Raw genomic sequence first — 20,861 nt, 5'->3', positions numbered from 1 at the left:
TCAGGACATGGGCAGTACCCAGAGAGATATAAATAACCTGCTTTTAAACAAGATGCTAGCCTACAACTCATCAGATAGAATTTTCTTTATAATCCTCAAATTAACTGATGGCATGTAAGAAAAGTAGTTCTTGCATGTCAACTACAGTTTGTCATTATCCATCTAAAATGGATTTAGACAGGAAAAAAACCACACAACAGAAATGAATGTCATATCACCACGTATCTTTTCCATCTGTTACCACCCTTAGTGCTCCTTATAAAGAAATGCATTTTTATTTCAGATAATGTCAACAAGTATTATGAAATATTTGTCTTTCAATAAAACTGCTAAAGCTGGGAAAGCTAAGGGGAAAAACACAGGATCTGCTCGCTAATTAAAAATCCATTAAAACTTATTCAGAAGGCTTGGAAAACCTCAGAAAGGATAAAAATAGACCCAGAAAGAAAATGGGCAATGGAATCAGATGGGGTGTCAGTGTACATTTTTAATTCACATGAATTGTTTTTCTTTTAACAAAATTGTTTTCAAACTAGACGTAAATCCTAAAAGCCAGATCATGGAAACTATTTTTATACCAGAGTAAATAAACTCCTGGAAATACTATTGTGAAATATAAACAACAATACAAGCAGCATAATAAGCAACACTCCGAAGCACAAGCATAAGTAATACAAATCTTCAAACATGCTTAAAAGCTTCTGTATAAACAGGCATATCAATCTCCAGGGGCATGGATGAGGCAGAAATGCTGCATTCTGCTAACAAAAATGTGCCAACACCTGTTTTCCATCCCTGAAGAGGATCCTTCTAACCTGGAGACACAAATTTGCCTTCTGACAATTACAGGTAGGTTACAAAGAGCTTCAAGTAATTGTAACAGAGAACTTCTAAACTTCTGTTCTAAACTTCTGATCACTGGGACAATGATCATTGCTGTACACTGATGTTCTCAAGATTTTGCTTCCTCTTATTTGAGACCATTACAAAGTGGTCCAAGGTGCTATTTTTTCTCCATACCAGTCTTCAGCCCATTAAGATTAAATATATGGATTAATGGTATTTTTTTTAAAGCTATTAGTTTTATACTTTTTTTTTAAAATTCTTAGTTCCTCATTCCTTTAATAAACCCTTAAATAAAAACATGAAAAATGTTCAGGTAATAAAAAGATGGGTTTTCCAGCACTTGATGCTAGAGGAGTTCTACTACTTGATCATCTTCACACCCCCACCTTCCCCAGCAGGAGAAGAGATCAGGCTGTGACTGAACTGCCAGCAAAAGAGTGATTTATTGCTCAGCCTACGTCATATGATACAGGTCAGAGTCATAAACAAAATTGTATCTGTGTCACATGAGAGGGGCACGTACCCAGAGAACCCTGCTACAGCAACTACTACAATGGAAGTCATCCAAGAGGACCAACTGATACCTCCAGGTCAAGTTCCTTTGAGGCCACCACCCAAGGACACCCAGGCTGTCAGCTTACCCTGGCTACTGCCCAGAAAGCTGCAAAAGGCCCTCAGGTTCTGCAACTTCTCTCTAGGTCCACAGATATCCTCAGTTCAGACAGGCAAGGAAATGTGTTTTTAAGGCAACAGGAAACCAACCCTCAAAATTTATGTTTACTATGGAGAAAAACACCAAAAATTCAAGATTCAAACGTGCTCACCTGAAGACTTAGAAACAATGCTACAACAAAGTTTAATTAACACTCATTGAATTCACACCCAGCAAAAGAGCTAATTTTCATCCACATCAGTTTTTTTCATTCATTAGAGGTTCACGAATGTTTGTGTTGGAAGGAGTCAGGGAGAACAGCAGTGACAGGAAAGAGTTACCAGAGAAGGAGGAGAGGGAATAAAGTGAGTGAAGCTTCTTTTGGTGACAGTGCAAGTAATGCTGTCTAAAAGGATTTGGAAATTACAATCCAAATCCCTTGCTTCCTAACTTTTTTCCACAAGCCACCAGAAAAACAAGTAACAAAGATAATCAGAAATGATACTGTAGTTGATTTATAATGGGACTATTTGTATATTTACCTAATCTTTTCTGAGCACAGACCTTCTGGAACGACAGCTTCTTAGATATTTATACTTTTATTTCAGCTTGCTTTTTACATACACACATATGTTTCTAATTAACATTTACAGCATGAAAATTCAGTTCTACTCACCAGACCACAGAGCCTCAAAAATTATCTTAATCAAACATTTCAGAAGTTTTCTCAGGTATCAAAAGCTGGCAGAGTAGCTCTGAAAGAGCTACACTGGCAACCACTTGTGAAGATGACACAGACAGAGAAGCACACACGTGTAACTTAGTGGCCCTAAGGCTACTCAGATACACCCAAGTACTGTCTTGGCATCATGACAGGATAGAGCAGGGGCTAGTTCATAATTTGGTTATATATAACTTTCAGCATTAAATGCGTTAATTTTTTTTACAGTATTACTTTCGCATAATTTTTTCCCTGTATTTTTGCACACTGAAATTTCCCCTTAAATTACCATGAAAGCCTTTATGCTAACAAAAGAGCTACAACTGAGGTACACACCACGTCCTCAGAACCTTAGAAACCATTTGTCTTTTGCAATCAATGTATTAAAGATCACATTTGAAAAGAATCTTTGACCACAAAGGTGTTCAACATTCGCTACACCATCCCTGGAAAAACTGCTACAGGGAGTGCTATCAAAACAGAAGTCCAACTGCTCACAGATTCACTGGACACAATGCCAGAATCATTATCCATGTGAGTCCAATATCCATAACTATCACTCAAAACCTGGAATTGATTGAAGCTCATCTTTCAGAAAGGCACTCACTCTGCCATTCCCTTTGTCATTTTTTCCTCCTTATGAATTCGTGCTCATTTCCTTTGTGAACTTCTCTGGTTTCAGTTTTCAACCCCTGGCTCTTGTTGTCCCTTTTCCTGTTACATTAGGGAGCCTTTAAGAACTCAGTATTTTCTCTGCTGGAGATATCATCTTAACTCAAACTTCTACTTATTTTTAGGGTTTAAATTCCCCATCCTCCCATAAGCCAAGCAGACTGAGCACCTCTACCTTTCTCCCCAAAGAAATTTTCTCCAAGCTTTCTATAATCTCTGGTCCGTTCCATGACTTTTTGCCAATATTTCAGTCTTTCAACTGTGGATATCTGAATCACATTGAAATGGCAGCAGCAAATCCCACAATCTCTACGATAAACAGAGCTTCAGTGCACAGCCACAAACATCCCACACTCTAAATCTCCTGCCAGAAATGCTCCTTTCTGGACAGCAGCCCCATTCCTAAACCCATGGTGACACCATCTCTCTCCTTATTCTGAAGAGCGTTTTGTTTAACTGTGCTTAATCCAAATCCCCCTTCTGCCTCTTCCCTATGCTCATCCATGTCATTCCATATACAGATTTCAACAGCAGTAATTGTTATTAATATTGACTAATACCAGACTTCACTGCTGGAGGACCACCCAAAAAACCCAAAGCAAGGCGATGACAGTTCCCAAAGACAACAAAGTGCTTGGTCAGGCAGTGCTTAACCCAATTACTGCAGGCTTTATTCCACTGAATAATTCAAACAAATAGTTTTAATCAGAATATAAAACACTGTTAGGCCCAGCACCTTTAGAGAAATCCATTTACATTACATTTTTACAGGAAACGATGGACAAAGAATCACATCAGATGACCTAATATCTACATCAAAAGCAACTTGTAAAACTCACATAGTGGATAAAAAGATGAAAAGGAAGGGAAAGAATAATAATAAAAAAAATAGCCCAGCAAACCTAAGAGTTCCTGCCTCTAAGGAACATAGTAAATAAATTTATTTCCAAAATAAAAAGTATCCATATCTCCCCAAAAGTCATGCCTTCCACATTCTCATTTCAGAGGGCACCATGGGATTTCAGTGTCTCACAGAAGTGAGCATCATGTATATCAATATACTTTGTAGCATAATAAAATATCCTATTGAAATTACAAGACGTAAAAAACAATTACTTTATTGCTTCTTACAACTTTTTCACCGTAAAATTCAACTCCAAGGTAGTAATTGGCAGGGACAAAATTATGTAGCAATTAGGGCATGACAGCAAAAGCAAACAAGAACTGAAAATGGGTTCGACACTTCTGGTAACAAGCAGGTAATTATCACAGCAGCTTGAAAGGGGCATAATCAACCAAACTGACATCATCCCTCCCACATAATAAAATGTGAAATCCCTTTACGTGCAGTGTAGCTCTTACACGCAGCTGGTAAATGCTGCTAGTCTGGTCTCTATGTCTGTGTCTGCAGAGCAGCTGAGGTTACAGTTGGGACTGTTCAACAGTGGATAATTTTATTTAGTTCTTTAGAATGATAATAGCTATTACATGTTTTCGTCCACTGTGGACTACAGATATTATCTCTGGAAAACGCTATTTTATAAAATTGCCCTCTCTTTTCTGAGTATAACTTTGTTTTCAAAGTTCCTGGAACACAGAAAAAAAATCTCTGCCCAAAAGGCGCAGTTACCGTTACACCACTACCTACAAGATAAGTTTAATATTTTTAACATAAAAGTAGAAAGTTGCTAGTTTTAAATGTGCTCAATTTTTAACTACTACGTTTTAACAGCAATACTTTTTCCCCAATGATGTGTTTATTGAAACTTAGGTGTGAACATTAACTCTTGCCCCAAAGCAGCACCGGCCCGTGGACACGCCTGTTGTTCACATCAACACAGTCTAGTTGAAAAATAAATGGTAATGCATTCATCTTCATCACATATTTGAAGTAATTAAAATATGATCAAAAAACATTCATTTATCTGCTGTGCCCTTTCAGCACTATTTTACTGCAAGATTCTCCCTCTCATCAACGCAGTGTTTGGAAACCCCACAAGCCCTGACTGACTCAACGTTGCTTCACGTTAGAGGAGGTTGGGGGGAACTGTCCTTCTCCTTCTTCTCTGTTTTGTATATTCCCAACCTGTGTTCTTCTCTGTTTTCTCCCTCTTTGTGTTGACAAATCCATTTACCTCCACACTGTCTGTCAATACCATTAACTGGCTGCTTCCACCTTCTTCCAGCTCATTAACAACAGCAAGGCCGAGCCCAGCACTAATCCCTACAGTCTGCCATTAACTATTTCCACCCAGCTCCGATCTTTTAGATGGGTTTCATTCCCTGTTTCTTGGATACAAGCAATTTCAAACACACTGGAATTGCAGCTCAATTTGTATTGATTTTTCAAGACAAATTTCCACAAAACATTTACAGAATATCTGCACCTATCATTTTGTAAATTGCGCTGCAAGTGCCATAAGTAAAATATATGAATTATTAACCCTTATTTTCTCATCCTTAAAGGCTCAGCACTAACACTTCACAACATGAATTCTTCAGACAGCTGTTATCTTGAGCAATCTATTTTTTATCTATTATTGTTATCTTCAGCAAGTTTTTTTGCACAAAATTCTCACAAAGATAACACAAAGCTGGGTTACTGGATCTCAGCTTTTGAAAAGTACTAAGGTAGGTTTGAGTAACAGTATTCATTGTAAAACTTAAATCTGATGAGTGTGTAGCCCAGACATGGCATGCCCTGACTTGTGGAAGGTTTAACTTACTAGCAGGTAAAACAGATGCAGGCACAACAGGAGATATTTGATTGCTGACTATATGTTACTGACATGATAAAGATGTTAATACTATACAAAACCTTGAATATCCTTTTTCTTTAATTATGCTCAATTCTTTACCACATTTTGCCAACAACACTTTTTCCCCTTGATGCATTTATTGAAAGTAAGGTGTGAACATTAACTGTTGTGTCAAAACAGCACTGTCCCATGGACATGCCTGTTGTTCATATCAACATAGTTTAGCTGATAAATAAATTGTAATTCTTGTATGTCTTTTTTTTTCCTGCATATCTGAACCATTCTACATCTCAAATTACTTACAATGGTTAAAATTGTATAAGATCTATTAGCAAGAATTCTGTTAACTAGAATAATAAAAGCACAAGTTTACAAATTTAGAACTATATCACAATGAAAGGAAATATTGACCTCAAAGCTAAAAAAGGTAAAGACCACTAAATAAATAATAAAAAAATTTTATTTGTATTTATTGCCATTGATGAGACCTCTTCCTTTTAAAGCAAAGCTCCTCTGAACACTAGGATTTTACAGTGGGAATATGAAAAACAGCTTTATAGGGAAAGTTAGCAAGGGTCAAAGCAAAACCGACAGGACTTGGCCAACGGTCAAACATTCACCTGAAGTGACACGTAAGCCACATGTACCCTTTACAAATTGAGGTTACACTGGCAGAAGGGAGTTCACAGCCAGGATCTCCACGCAGGCATTGGAGCAGTTGACTGGCAGAGGAACAGGGTTCAGCAGCTGCAATAAAAGGCGATTGCACAAGTCACTGCTGCCAGCAGAACAGATCTCTGGAACCGTGGCCTTAAATGCCCTGTAAATGTAAAGCTAACTAAAAAGTTTCCATTACTAACAAAACATGGGGAGGTAAATTACCAGAGAACAGGTCCCCAGAAGTGATGAGGTGGGAAACCTTTAGTAACCTTCACCACCTTCTCCTCTTAACCTGTGTTTGCTCTGTTTCAATGACAGATTCCACCAGACATCCCTTTTTACTGAACACTTAAAGCCACAGCATCATCCAGGAGCTGCAGCATTCAGCATACAGATATTCTAGGATACTTTAATTCTAAAGACTTGGGAGAAAATCTAAGACACACAGAAATTTCAGGCCCCATTCTGGCCTACAAGCTGCAAAACAAGCACATAAAGTCATCTGATAAAGGAACAAATATTGGTTTTCTTCTTTGCATCTGGATCCTACAGTAAAGGTAATGTGGTTGGTTCAGTGTCCCTGAGGGATACTTCCCTCATCTGAACAGCTGGAAATAATGTTTTGTTGGGGAAAGTACAGCATTTTGAAGTAGAGCTCCTCCCAATAAGAGCTCTGGGAGGATGCCAGGGAAACATAAAATTAACAGTAACACCAAAAATTTTACCTTCCCTAGATACAGACACACCCCAACACCTTATTTTGCTACAGTTGATTCTATGGCCCAATGTGCAGATATGTTGAGGGTTTACCTCTTCCAAAAATGAAAACAAAAGTTGAGGCTTAGCTTCCATTGGAAAATAAAAACAAATGTGGCATTCAGTCTCACCAGACACACCCCACATTAGCACACCCCAACATTTCATTTATTGTAGAATAACACTAAGTTGGTAACACACAGCACAAGGCCTCCAATTTAAAGAAAAAAAAGAAAACACAGAAAAAGTGTGCTATCATTAAACAGCATCTCTCAGCAATGCCACTGAATTCATCCAAAACTTAATAAAAACTATCACCAAAGACAAATTTTATTAGCTAAATACATTTCTGTTGTTTCCCTTCCAAATCAAATCAAAGAACAGTTTAAATGCTTAGCCTTGGATGTGCACAGTAACATAAAAATACATGAGTCTGAGAGCCTGACTCAAAACCATCACACTTGCATGTGCAGGGCTGAGTAATTAACCTGTGTGCTTCATCAAGGACTGTCTGAAAGCCCTTTGTTTTTTATGCATTCTGTTATCAGTATCATTCAGAGCATTTGGATTAAAAGCCTATACAGTTCTAAAATTATTATCAAAGCTTTTTTTTTTTCCCTGGATGAAAACCTACAAATTCTGATGACTTCTTCATGAATTCTTCTTCTGAAGAAGAATTCTTTCTTTCAAGGTTCCTTGGCCATATATTTTATATTCAGGTTCATTCAAAAGAAATAATAAAAATTAAAGCTGCTAAATTTAATAGCTAATAAATATATCTATATCATCACTACAACAAGCTATGAAAGAATCCATCAATGGCACTGATTTTTAATATTAATTACAGCACATCTTAGAAGATATTCTGCTGAGGAATGAATGAGGGGGAAAATCTCTGAAAAATTTCATCCATTCCTAAAAATCTCATTAAAATAAATTTGCTGCTCTATTTCACCAGCTGCAAAATTCCATCTCCTCTGTCTTGCACACACTTGAAGATCACACAAACTGGGATTCCCATCATCAGGAAAATCACGAGCCAACTGATGGTGTGATATGTTACTTACTTACTTAGTAAGAAAGGTTTCTGTTTCTTTTTACCAAGGAGTTGCTCTGAGTGAGGACAGCAACTAATGATGTTTTTAACACACATAGGAAAAAGAACTTTAACTTTGTAAGATATCAGTTTCAAAGAGACACAACAAAAACCACCAAGGCCACCCAGTTCTTCCACATAACTGTATCAAAAGAAAATGTACTTAAAATAAGTGTGACTCAGATAAGTGGCTACTATGGGTTTACTAGAGGGACCCTGTTTAAGTAAAACAAAACTTTTAAAAGTAAATTTATAATAGAAGTATGTCTGAGGTTACATCTTATTAAAAAAAATAACAGCCAACAAACTACTTGGAAATTTTCAGCCTATTATTCAGGAAGATCTAAGAATACCAAAATATTTTTAAAACAATAATAGAAAGTAAAGATTTGAGCCACATTAGAAAGCCTCCCCCTAAAGCTTACAGTTATTGCAGTACTTCTTAAGGCAGAGTTTCATGACAAAAACGCTTTTTTTGTGTGGCAGAGACACACAAAAGGATTCTTCAGGATGCCAAACACTTTCAGAACTCTCCAGTGATGACTCATCCTGTTATGTATACAAAGCTTTCATTAAAAAAAAAAAAAAGTCAGTTGGCATCATTACAAATCCTCAGTTAGCAATCTTCAACTTACTGTTAGTTCTTGTACAAAGTATTCTAAACACTCCGCAATGAAGTATTCTGGTATGCTAATTTTGGAGAGGAAAACGTGCAACTTCACTTGAATGGCTTTTCTTACACAGAGAGTTTCTACTCTAGCTCACAAAGTGCTCCAAGATGGCCTCAAACAGAGTTTTTAGCTGCACAGAAATTCTTTGTTGCTCCATGGAAGTTCCTTGCCAGTCGTGCTGATCAACTATTTTGCCAAAACCAGAAAAATAAGTCTTTCAAAATGAGTCTTGATGACTGTAACAAAAAGAACCACTTCTTAAAAAAAAAAAAAAAAAAAGGCAGGGGAGGGTAGTTTAGCTGCTCCTAAAAACTTTGAAAGCATTCCTCCTGGCTTTCTCCTTAAAAGCACTGTTTTAATACCCCCCTCAAATTAATTTATTTAGATAATCTGTTGTACTGCAACAAAACCACAATAAACTAAAACTGCCACATCGATGCAAATAACTGTGATGAACTATGTTACTGTACTGTCAAGTATTTGTTAATAAGACATCTTTCTTTTTTTATACATAGAACTTCTTTGAAATGTGGTGGGTTTTTTTTTCTTTTTGTTCTTAATTGGCTGTTGTTTGCTTTACTTACACACGTGAATATTTGCAAGATGTACTGAAACCAGAAGCCTCCCACAGGGCTACACACAGTACGAGCAGCCTGCACCTCGCTCCATCAAGTGCTGGGCTGGGTCTTCCCAGACTTTTCCAAGTCAAGAGGACCATTTTTGTTCCCACCTGCAGGCAGAAAGCAGCCACCTACAAACCCAGGTAACAGCAGCTGCGGAGCTTCAACTCAAAGAAGGATTTACCTCCTGAAACCCTTCTCCAGACTGACTCCACACAGGCAGCGAGCCTGGAGTTTGCAGCCCTCCCACAGCATCGTCTGGCCAAACTCAAACAAACGAGCAAGATAGAAATAATTTCCTTTATGTTCAACCCCTCAGTCACTCACTTCTCTAATAATTCAGCTCCTAGTGTTGATCCTTTTCTAAATATGGCCACACAAGCATAAGAAGCGAGCCTCAGTGCCAGCTATGCAATTTCTCTTTCCCACTGGGGACACGCTTTCCAGCATCTCAGATGTTTTCAGAACAGACGCCTCCCCCACCACTGCCACATATACATTTTATTTTATTTCTTATAAACGCCTCTTACCCACAGTAGCTACCAGTGCCAAATCATCTGATTCCACAGAGTGTCAAAAGAAAAGCCAGAACTAAGAACTCACATAGCATTTTCTACCCCTTCTTCCTCTGCAACATGTTGATTTGGAAATAATACTCTTCGTTTGCTCAAATTCCAACAAGAAGTCTGATGTCCCTCTCCAGTCATTTACACTCATCATAGGGTTTGATCAACTACACTATGTTTCTGCTAAGTTTATGCTGTCCACAGGTACTGTCAAGGCTATAACTGATCAAAGATACAAATTAAATTTGTGGATTCACGCTATGAGTCTTTGAGCTTGAAGCATGTTGATTTCCATGTTCCACAAAAAATAAAGCAAAAGAACAGTCCATTTTTTTCTACTTCCAGACGAGCTATGAAGGTTTGTCTTAGAAAGCGTAACTAAATCCTTTTTATTTTTTAATTTGGTCCTAAGTTTTTGTTATTCTCTCATTATTTATGTACTACCACAGGTGGCCATGGCAAATTACCAATATAATTTATGCTGGTTCTTTAACTGTAAGACTAGCTTATTAATTAAACACCACGAAAAAAAACCCCAAACAAACAAAAAGAAACCCACCCCAGTCTTCAGTAGTTAAAAAGAAGAGCTATAGGAAAACAGGAGACGCCCCCAGACAACAACAGAAGCTTCATATTTCGTATTTGTCTTCAGCAGACTATGTTTAAATGAAAGCAGACACCATTATCATTTACTCGCATTTAATCATCGGTGGATGTAAGAGGAGGGAGGAATAAGCAAAGCCAGCTGCATCTTTGGCAGCAGGTTTGGGCAGGGCTGGGGTTTGGGGGGTGAACAACCAGCCTCACAAACGAGAGACATTTCAAAGCACACGGCACAAACATAATGGAGGGTCCAGAGCAAAGCGTGGGCTTGGCTCCATGGAGCAAACAAAAGGGGATACTTTAATCATATTTTAATGAGGCTTTGCACGTGACCTGGTCCATTAGGTACTGAAATGCTGCTGCAGTTACTCTACAGCCACCTTGGCATTTGGTGGCTAATGCTCAAACTGGCCACTACAGTACCCTTGAGGAAGGAAAAATAAATAAAGCTGCTGCAGCAGCTTTGGTTGATAACAGCATTAATACACTGGGGGTTTTAAAGATCTGTAGATCCACAGACATCAGCATGATCAAGTGTGAAACCTTAACTCACTAACAACCAGTTCTATCAGGAGACGTATTACACAGAATAATTAAGTCAATTTATGCTACATTAAAAACAGGTTCATTATCCAAATACAAATATTATTTAACTAATAGAATGAATCAAAACCTAAGCTATGTAACAGACGTTTAACATCAGAAAATGAGATCCCATGATTCCTTAGGTCGAAAAATTTACTGCCCTAAGAACCACAGCAAAACTTGTTAACACTCAGGAAATCCTGCTTTTAGAGTCTTACTGCCTTCAAAAAGCAGTCCTGCTACACACACACACACACACATGAATTTTGTTCAGTTTAAATAAAATTTCACTGGTGTACCCCAGTGCTCTCAACCAGGTCTTTGGTATTCGTGAACCTCTTTGAAAAGTATAAACACTGTTTTTCTCACACATACATTTTCATGCATCTTGATAATTATAAATCACAATTGACATTGAAAAGGTGATCACAAAATTAGCATTTACTGTCTCTTCTAACACTTACTACTTAGCACTGATGCTGGTAGGTAGAAGGTACAAGAAAATCCCAAGTAAAAGGCCACTGTTCTGCTCACAACATGTAGTTAAACTGTGGTACTCCATGCTCAGCATGTTGCAAGTTTGTGTGATTGAGGAGAAGCTGGACACATTCAAAGGAGAAGTCTAATGCTCAAGAGATCTAACATAGCAATACCACCCTTGACTCCAGAAATCCCACAGTTCTTTCCCAACATTCCACAGTTAGTGGTTTGTAGAAGTATCATTACAAAATTACTCTTTTTTTTTTTATTTTCTTTCCAAGGCATCTCCTGTCAACCACTGCAGGAAACACGATGATGGAACATCCAGATCTCTGGTCTGACCCAGAGCACAGCTGCTGTTGTGAAATGGATAATTTCTCCATATTATCTCACAAACAGACTCTGAACCAACAAATCTCACCATATCGCCCAAATTACTGTCACACATAAAGACCGATCTTTAACAACACTGAACTTCATTTCCAGCCTTGCATACAACACCCTGAACTCTGAACAGCGAACGCATAATTATGCAGCCTTTAGTGGTTTATAAAAGTTTCATTCCTCTAAAAGACTGGTTCCTGATTTCTGACATCCAGAGGCTCTAATGTGGCCTCACAGAGAATCACTTCTGCATGGTGGGAAGCAGGGGGGTGGGGAAGCAAAGAAAATGCACAAGCATCCTATATACCTTCCCATTCAGCAGATGGCTTATTAGGATCTTTGTCCATATTGTATTGAAAAGATTCTATACCTGATCCTTTAGTCGGGTCATTATCTACCACAGTAAAAAAATAACCTCAAGAACAGCAAGCTTCATGTCACACGACTATGCTTTTTCACAAGATGCTTTCACAGTCAAGAAACAACTATTTTTCTTGTGTTTAAGCAACACAAAGCTCTTCTGGCAGCTCAATGGATTCTCCTAAGTCACCAAATTCCTTGCACAGCCCCAGAAATAACCTAAGCACCATGTGTCATGCCACTCAAGAAAGTGAGATGACATTTTGCTGTTATCTTCTAATTTGAAATAATATCCAATCCATGAGCATTCTGACCTTACCTTTTATAGAAATTTATAACTTTTTGCTTCTTGTTGTCAGTTAAAGACTACCAAGAGAGATTTGTGTGAGGTTATTTCACCCCCCCACCCACCCTGGATCAAGTAATATAGTTAAGTAACAAATAAGCTCCTGGACAAAAAACTGTTATTTGAATATTAGGCAGATTCTCCAGTCTTCAAAGTTAAAGCTGTGAACCTATCTGAGAAGACAGGTGGACTCTGCTTATAGAGAGGGGGCTGAGGGAAAGCTCTGAAGGTGGTTGGCTGCTGAGGAAAAGAGATGGAATAAGCAGTAATTTATTATCTGCAGAAGACAAAGCAGTGAGGTTTAGAGCAGGGGTGCAAGGAAGACAGTAAAGTATGATTGTATTTTGTCATTTGTCAATTTGTCAGGCTCATGACTTGAGCCATCCCACAAGTCCTGATTTTCAGCACTCAGGTTTATCTTTCTGAGGAAATCTGGCATGCATCTTCAAATGCCAGGACCAAAGAGTCAAGGAAGGAGTTTTATGAAAAAGAGTTAGTGTTCATTGACTGTGGGCAGGTTCATCCTCATTCCTAAAAGTTGCTTAATTTCATCCATCCACTTTCCGTTAGGATGTGGTGAATGTTCATGAGGAAACCTAGTAAAAGACAAAGTGTATTATGCAGAATCCCATGATCTGGGTGGTTCTGTCTTGGGGTGCATGTACTGGGGTAGCATGGAGCTCTGTCAGCAAATTTCACTTTTGCTGCTCAGGTACAATCTGGGTATAGGATGATCTGCAGAAAGTTTGCTTCTGATGAGTTTAGCAGGCTTAGGAGGCTGTTGGAAGGACTGGAGAGGAGATTACAGGAGAGATTATTTCAAGATAGGCCTTCTTTCAATTTAAGTTGCAACCACTGCAAATTGATTTTGGACTCCAGTTGTACTGACACTATGCGTTTATGGGGCAGCTGGACACTCTGTCCAAAAACAGCACGTTTTTCCCCTATGTGTGCCTGAAAGCATCTGTTTTGCCCAGTTACAACAGCTCTACACAAAATGCAACCACTCCTCCCCATCCTTGCTTCTCTTAGAGCCTTAAGAGACATAACATCACCACCACTGCTTTTCTGCCTTTAACTATACCACTACAGCCCACCTTTCAAATTCCTCACAAATAATTTCCCACTCAGAAGATGCTACAGAACAGTCAGAAAAAATTGCTCTTATAACCTGGTAAAGAGACCACAACCATCACAGACTTTTCCATTACAAAGGAGACCTTCAAGACAGCCTTCCCCAGAAAAAGTCTCCTACTCTTCACCTACAAATATATATTACTTACCAGGAGAGCCAACTAAGCAGCTCTTCTTTATTTGCTTCCTGGCCTGAAACTTCTGGCACAGGAGATGGTGAGAAGTGCAAGGACAGGATGTGGAGTTCTTTGTGCAAGATTATTCAGCCCTACATCGCTCTGATAAAATTTAACACATACTATCAGTTTTTCAGATGCTGATTGTGTTTGATTAAACTGAGTATCAGATGGTAGGTTGGGTCTCAGGGCCATGACATACACATCTAGCTCAGGAAGAACACAATCAAAGACACCCAGTTCTCTGTGAGTGGCCTAGAACTGCCCCCCCTTTTTTCTCCCTTGGACTCAACTGTGATTCTTGTCAATCTCTGGAAAGCAGTGGGAATAAAACATGACTAACTGGTCAGTAAAAGAATAATACAGAAATCAACAAAAAGTTTATGCAATTTATAATTGTTATGATTTCAGCTGAGCACTGTTTCACAGAATCTAAGTTGACAGAAAACTGTTCTCACATTTTCTTGAAATCTGAAGAATGAAAAACTATTCTGCAATGCCTGGTTTGTTTTTTTTCCTAAAGCATCCTGTTCCCCACACTTTTTGATCGTGCAGAGCAGCAATCAGTTAGCACTATTCAAAACAGTAGATACACAACAGTCTGGATTATCGAATTCTTACGTGTACTGATTAGTGTTTACTCTCATGACTATTTTATTTCAATGGAAAACTTTCTATTGACTCCAGTTGTCTTTGAAACAGAATTGTGTACCTTACAGAATACCCTATCATGCTGATTAATAATTAAATGAATCCATACAGTCTGGCAGTTCTTTATTTGGAGGTCCAGAGGCATCAATAATGAAAACTCCTCTGTAGTACTGGTGAAGCTGGCAGCAGCAGACATTGAAGATGAGGCAGCCATAAGGAAATAAATAAATATAATATAGGATGGTTTATATGTGAACTCTATGTAGGTCTATCACTGGTCAGGGGAACTACCTCCCCCTAGCCTTTATTTCTCTCAGCTATCACCAAAGAAAACAGCAGCCAACCACCTTCATCAAGAGGGGCAAATGCAGAGGATGCCACAACTGGCCAGAGCAATCCCTGCATGTACAGCACAATCCAGAAACTCTGACTTTCCGGTAACATACCACACAGGAGTCAACTGATTTCAAAACATCCCCAAGGGAAGCAATAGAACTGCCTAAAATAATAGCTATTCACTGATTCAGCTCCAGGATTCCAAAACTTTCTACAGAAAAGTGACACAACCATCTCAGTAACTGAACCATGGCCGTCAAGACAGATTCAAGAGCTCCATGCATTTCTGAAAAATGGAAGAAAAAAAATAATTGGCTTACCAACTCCTCACAGTCTAACATTTTACATCATTGTAGGTGGATTTTACTACCTGAAGACAATTATACTGGGGAAAAAAAGGATGCATTTAACTGCTTTATATATAAACTAAACAAAATATACAGGCCAGACTCCTCTCCCCAGCCCAGTTTCAAAAATTAATGCAAGACTGCACCCTGATCCATAGAAACCACCTCAGAAATCTTCCAGATTTCCTTGTCATTAGTCTTGTCTTCCAAGAGCAAGACTTCGAGTTGTAATAGTTGCTATTTATGGAGATGCATAAGACTGTCCTTACATCGCTCTTTAAACTGTTTATTTTTCTTAAATTAAAAATCTTGACTTCCTTTAACAAGGTGAAAACAAAGATGACAAGGCACAAATGGAAGGGAAAAGATGACTAAATACACATACAAATAAACACTGCTTGCCTGTGAGCAACTACATCAAGGTGGATTAAGGTGAAAGAAAAAGACTGAAGTCCATGCTCCTCATTCTCTCTATCCCATCTGCCTTAAAGATTACGTTCCTGTAACTCTGGATTCCTCTTTTTTGAGTACTGCAAACGCACAGTTCTTCCAAAAGTCCTCTACCTTGCTTCTGTGCCCCTTCTTACGTGCAATTAGCCTTCTGCTAAAATATTGCAAAGCCAAAGTCAAGTTTTTCAAACGAGAACAGACTGTCAAAGGTTAATAGAGTACTTACTGCTCAGCCCCAACCTCCATTTTATGACAGTTCTGAACACACACTGAATGACTTCTGCCACGACTGCGACTAAACCCTCTGTACACAAGGCAAGGCTGACAGGGCAGTGACAACACCTATTACTTGACCCAGATCAAGTAACTTTTGAAAATATTAGAAAATATTCCAGACTCATTCATTCCCTCATCACCCTCCTTGACCACCTTCTTGCTTGCTAAACTCATTCTCAATGGTGCTACAAAACTGTGCTGACAAAACCACCTCACTCAAGCATAAGGGCAAATAAAGCTCCAACCTTAGTCCTTCTTATTGCTCCTGCTATACCAGCCTTGCATAGTCCCGTCCATCCCACCCCTTCCCCCCGCCCCATCCTCTTTGTTCTGCCAAATACATCAGATCTTTTCACCCTGTTCCTCATGCTTGGAAAAAGCCTTCAAATTCTGTCAAACTCAGTATCTTCACAAGTCATTTGATTCGAAGAAGGCAGATTTCTGCAGAACTATAAGCATAAATAAGAATTCAACTCGAGGTTTTCTGAATTCTGGGAAAAACACAGCTCCCTTTCCTCCTGGTCTAATCCCACCTCAAACAGATCTCCCACAGAATGATTACTCCCATAACTGCCCTCTTCAGAGTTTGTCCCATTTTTCTCTTTGGCACCTGATGTTAGATCCTAAGAGGGGGCAGAAGTATTATTTAGATTGTAAGCTGGTTGGGGCAGAAGCCAAACCATAAATCAGGCAATAATAACCTGCTCTCCCATGCACTTCTTCCCAAACAGAGTTTTCCAAAAGCCGTCTACATTGTCTTTTTACACCACTGGGGCATTTGGGGCCCAGAAATTAAAAACAGGGATAAGGGAAAAAAAAATAAAAAAAAAAGGGAGATCTGGAGTAACAACAACATGGAAGTGTTTGTGGTTAGGAGGAACACATTGAGCTCCATCTAAAACAAAGAATTCATTCCTGAAACTGAATTATACCCAAGAACTGCAAGTCCTGACTAAACAAACAAATACACAAGCAGATTCTTTTCTATGCCTTCATCTTCTGTGTCTAATTAAGCAATGATTCTCAAGAATTCACCTTTCAATGCTTGGAAACCAGGATGAAAACATGGGACAAAGTAGCCAGCGTGGAATCTTTTATTTTCCAGCTATGCTACAAAAGCACCATCATCACAAGCCACAACTTAGTGCTTAACATTTCACCAGTGAATACAGACAAGAGGGAGACTCTCACCAAAGAGACAGACAGAAATGCAGTGTGCTATGACTAACTTCCAACAGGTCTTATGGAGGAGTCAAATATCCTCTATATGTGTGATATCATCTGTGCTTACGGCTGGCATTGGACCTCAACTTTGAGATGAAAATAAATCCTAACAAGGCCACGTATAATTATGCTCCATTTTTTCAATCAGAGATATTTCCAAAGAGCAAAGCTTAACTGTGATGTTTTGCCACTCATTTTGATACGCATCTATATCTGAGACATCAGGGAAAAAAATCCCTAAAGACCACTAAAAGACACATCTGTTTGCTGAACACATTCCCCATCAGATTACCAAACACAAAGATGTGAACACTCTCAAACAGAAGGTGCTCACCTATTCCCTGAGCCACGTGACTGTTTCTCCACCACACAGCTTTCCCTACGAATTTCCATGACATTTCCTGGTTCACCTAAGCCATCCCAGGGAGCACCACTGTGGCACAGCAAATGCCATGAATCGCAAGAAGGCATCTGATATCTGTGATATCACATGCTGGGATACTGCCAGAGAACCACAACATGCCAAAAGGATTTCACAGAGGAAAGACAGAATTATAAAAGACTAGCTAAAGGCCCACTGTCAAACTGGTTTTTAATACTTCTTTCTGCAAACATGTTACGTCCCAGAGCCTCCAGAAGCCTTAGTAATGACTAAAATTGGAACAGCCCAAATAAAACAGAAAAGTATCTTTCAGCTTGTTTAGAGTGTGCTTTTGACAACATTCCAGAGCCAGTCCCTCTTCTTCTTGGGCTGCCTATTTTATACTAAATGGTATACAAAGTATATACTCCTCCACACTAAGAGTTTTCTATCCACACTTCAAGAACAGGAAACCAGAATTGCAAAACTGTGAGATTTGAAAGCAGTCATGATAAAAGAATCCTTTTACCATTATTTTTAAATAGCTGAATAAATTTCAGTCTGGAAATACCCAGTAAAGCACATGCTGAATGGTCCTTTTAGCCTGAAACAAAAGCAGAAATAAATACATGGCTGCTTTTAATTTTTGCTCAGCCATTTACCCTTAAGAGATCATTTTCAGGCAAGTCCAGTGAACGGTCACATTAAGAAACTGTACATGATGCAACTACTTTCTACTGGCATATTATGTAAATTACAATAAAGCATCCTCTCCTCCAAAAAAAAAAAACCAAAAACAACTCATAAAGAACATTTTACCAAAACTCTGCAGGAGTTTCTGCTTGGGAAAGAAAAATAGAGAAGAAAATAAGAAAAAAACAAGTAAGGAAAAAATATGGGGAAAAAAAGGATATAATTTAACTGAGTGCAGAGTCTGACAAAATAATTATACCAAAATTAAATAACATTTCAAACAAACAAACAAAAAAAAGAGTATTTTGCCCTAAAAGCATCTGGATTTAATGCTGATAGAATATTAGGTATTACTTTGCACATAACAGATACAACAAAAGAAGAGTAGAGTCGTAACACAGTCTACAAAGACGACCTGAAAGTGAGGCAAGCAATTAAAAACTACAGATGCTCAAACTCTAAGTGTATTGCCAAAAGAAAGGCCATTTACAACAAAGCAGTAAAGGATGCATAACCAAATAGTTTAAAAATAAATGTGCAGTAGTCATCAGTGAAGTTACTGAACGGCTCACACAGATCCCACAGCACTGAGAAAAGTCTATCTCATCCCCTGCCTCTGTCTTACAAGTAGATGGTTAAAATATTTGCACTGAACATTCGGGGAGTTGCAGTTATTTTCTGCAGCGAGTGTATTTTATTGTGCAGGAACATCAAACACCACGGAATACCATCACCATGATGTACAGACAGCACAAAGACCCCTCCATGCAACCTCCAGCATAGTAGCTGTGTGTACTTCAATACACAGCATTGTACAGAGTCACTGAGGATCTGTAAATGTCTGCCTAGTTGTTTCAGTTTTGCAAGAGGAGTATGAACCCACTGCTGCTTTACTTCTTCAGATGAAAAAGCCCAAAATCATTTTCATACTGATCTTTAGTTCTTTCAACAACTCTATGCCAAATAAAGGTATTCTAGAAAACAGTGAAGTTAAATAAGAAAATATACTAACTCAGGAACGTTTTGCAATTATGTAAGAATCTGGTTACAGTGTTAACTAATGATTCACTGGTGAGTATCTTGTGTTTAGTATCCAGAATTACACACAAGACTAAAACAGTTTTTCAGAAAAATACAAAACACTACAAAAACTGGTTCATATTTTGAAAGCATAGGTTGTTTTGTTGTTTGGTTGTTTTTTTTAAATCAACCTGCTACAAAGTTCCCACTGGAAAAAGGGATAGCCAGCCTCTCATATTGTCCAATCAAAAAAAAAAAATACTTTTTTTCTTTACAGTTTGTACCAAGTTTGTTAAAGCCAGCCAGTTACATAACATTTACTTTGACTTATGACCTATTTGCTCACTGCTCGTACAAAAATCATCATATAGAATGGTCTGACCATCCATTACACGCTAGAAATACAGTATATTTTTAAAAGTGTTTTTATTTTTCTTTCAGTTGAGAACTACAGGTAAAAGCAGCTGGGAGGATCACCTAAAATTAACACTATAAAGGTACATGCTTTGAAACCATGTGAAATTAAAATGGCACACTCCTCAAAAAATAGCGTGTACAGAATACTTCAAAATATTACAGGAAAAGGAATCCTATCTCAATTTTCCATCAGTCCAGAATTTACATCAGGAAGTGAAAGTGATTAAAAAAAATTTAAAAGGGGGAAAAAATAACAGTTGTGCTACAGATAACCATATAAAGTCCTATTTTTTTAAAGAATACGAGCGCGTCCGTGCGGGCACACGTGTGTAGGTGTACCCAGGGCAGCGATGACCGGATGCCCGGGTCAGATGGAGCGGGGCTTTTGTGGCTGTTTCTCCCACCCACCCACCCACCCTCCTTTTTCTTATTTTTATTTAGCAAACGGCCGAGGATTATCCAGCGAGCGTGTAACTTGAACCTCTTACACCCACGTCTGGACTCGGGTCCGGTTGGTTTTTTTGGGTTTGTTTTTTTTTGGGGGGGGGGGGTGGTTTGGGGTTTTTTTTTTTTTTTTTTTTTTTTTGACCAAACGGCGTCGAATTCGCTCTCCCGGAGTGTCAGCGGCGCCAAGTTTTCCGCCCGGTCCCGGCGGGTCCCCCCGTCCCCGGGGGAGCCCCTTCCCCGCTGTCACCGCCTGCCCTTCGATACAAAGAAGTTCAGCGCCCGCCGTACTCACCCCCGGCGAGCCGGCTCTGCGCGACATCGCCCAGCGCCGCGGAACCGCTCGCAAATCCCCCTCTGGAAAATGGAGGGGCTGGCACCGGCGCGGATCCGGAGGGAAGAGAAGTTATTTACATGTCAGGGCCCGAGCGCGGCGCGGAGCGGGGACGGCGGCGATGCTCAGCAGTGCCCGCGGTCTGCCATGTTCGTGCCGCTCGCTCGCAGCTCCCCCGGCCGCTGCCCCGGGGCCTCGGGCGGCTCTACAGGGCCCCCCCC

General features: G+C 39.1%; 1 protein-coding gene across 10 annotated transcripts in view; it reads right to left on the bottom strand.

Moving 5' to 3' along the window:
* Positions 1 to 20,861, bottom strand: part of KMT2C (lysine methyltransferase 2C) — a 198,749-nt gene that overhangs the window by 155,070 nt on the left and 22,818 nt on the right. The window contains exon 1 of one of the 10 annotated variants that reach the window (XM_027686919.1): positions 20,602 to 20,850. The exons of the other annotated variants lie outside the window; for them this stretch is intronic. The gene's annotated coding sequence lies outside the window, so the exon portion shown is untranslated. Of the gene's footprint in view, positions 1 to 20,601; positions 20,851 to 20,861 lie in introns of those variants that run through there. 10 annotated transcript variants of the gene reach the window in all.

This window comes from Neopelma chrysocephalum, unplaced genomic scaffold (assembly GCF_003984885.1).
Source record: "Neopelma chrysocephalum unplaced genomic scaffold, ASM398488v2 Primary Assembly neopelma1_72, whole genome shotgun sequence".
In the NCBI taxonomy this organism is placed as follows: Eukaryota; Metazoa; Chordata; class Aves; order Passeriformes; family Pipridae; genus Neopelma; species Neopelma chrysocephalum.
Note: the sequence above shows the minus strand (reverse complement) of the source record. Positions and strands in the feature narration are given on the sequence as shown.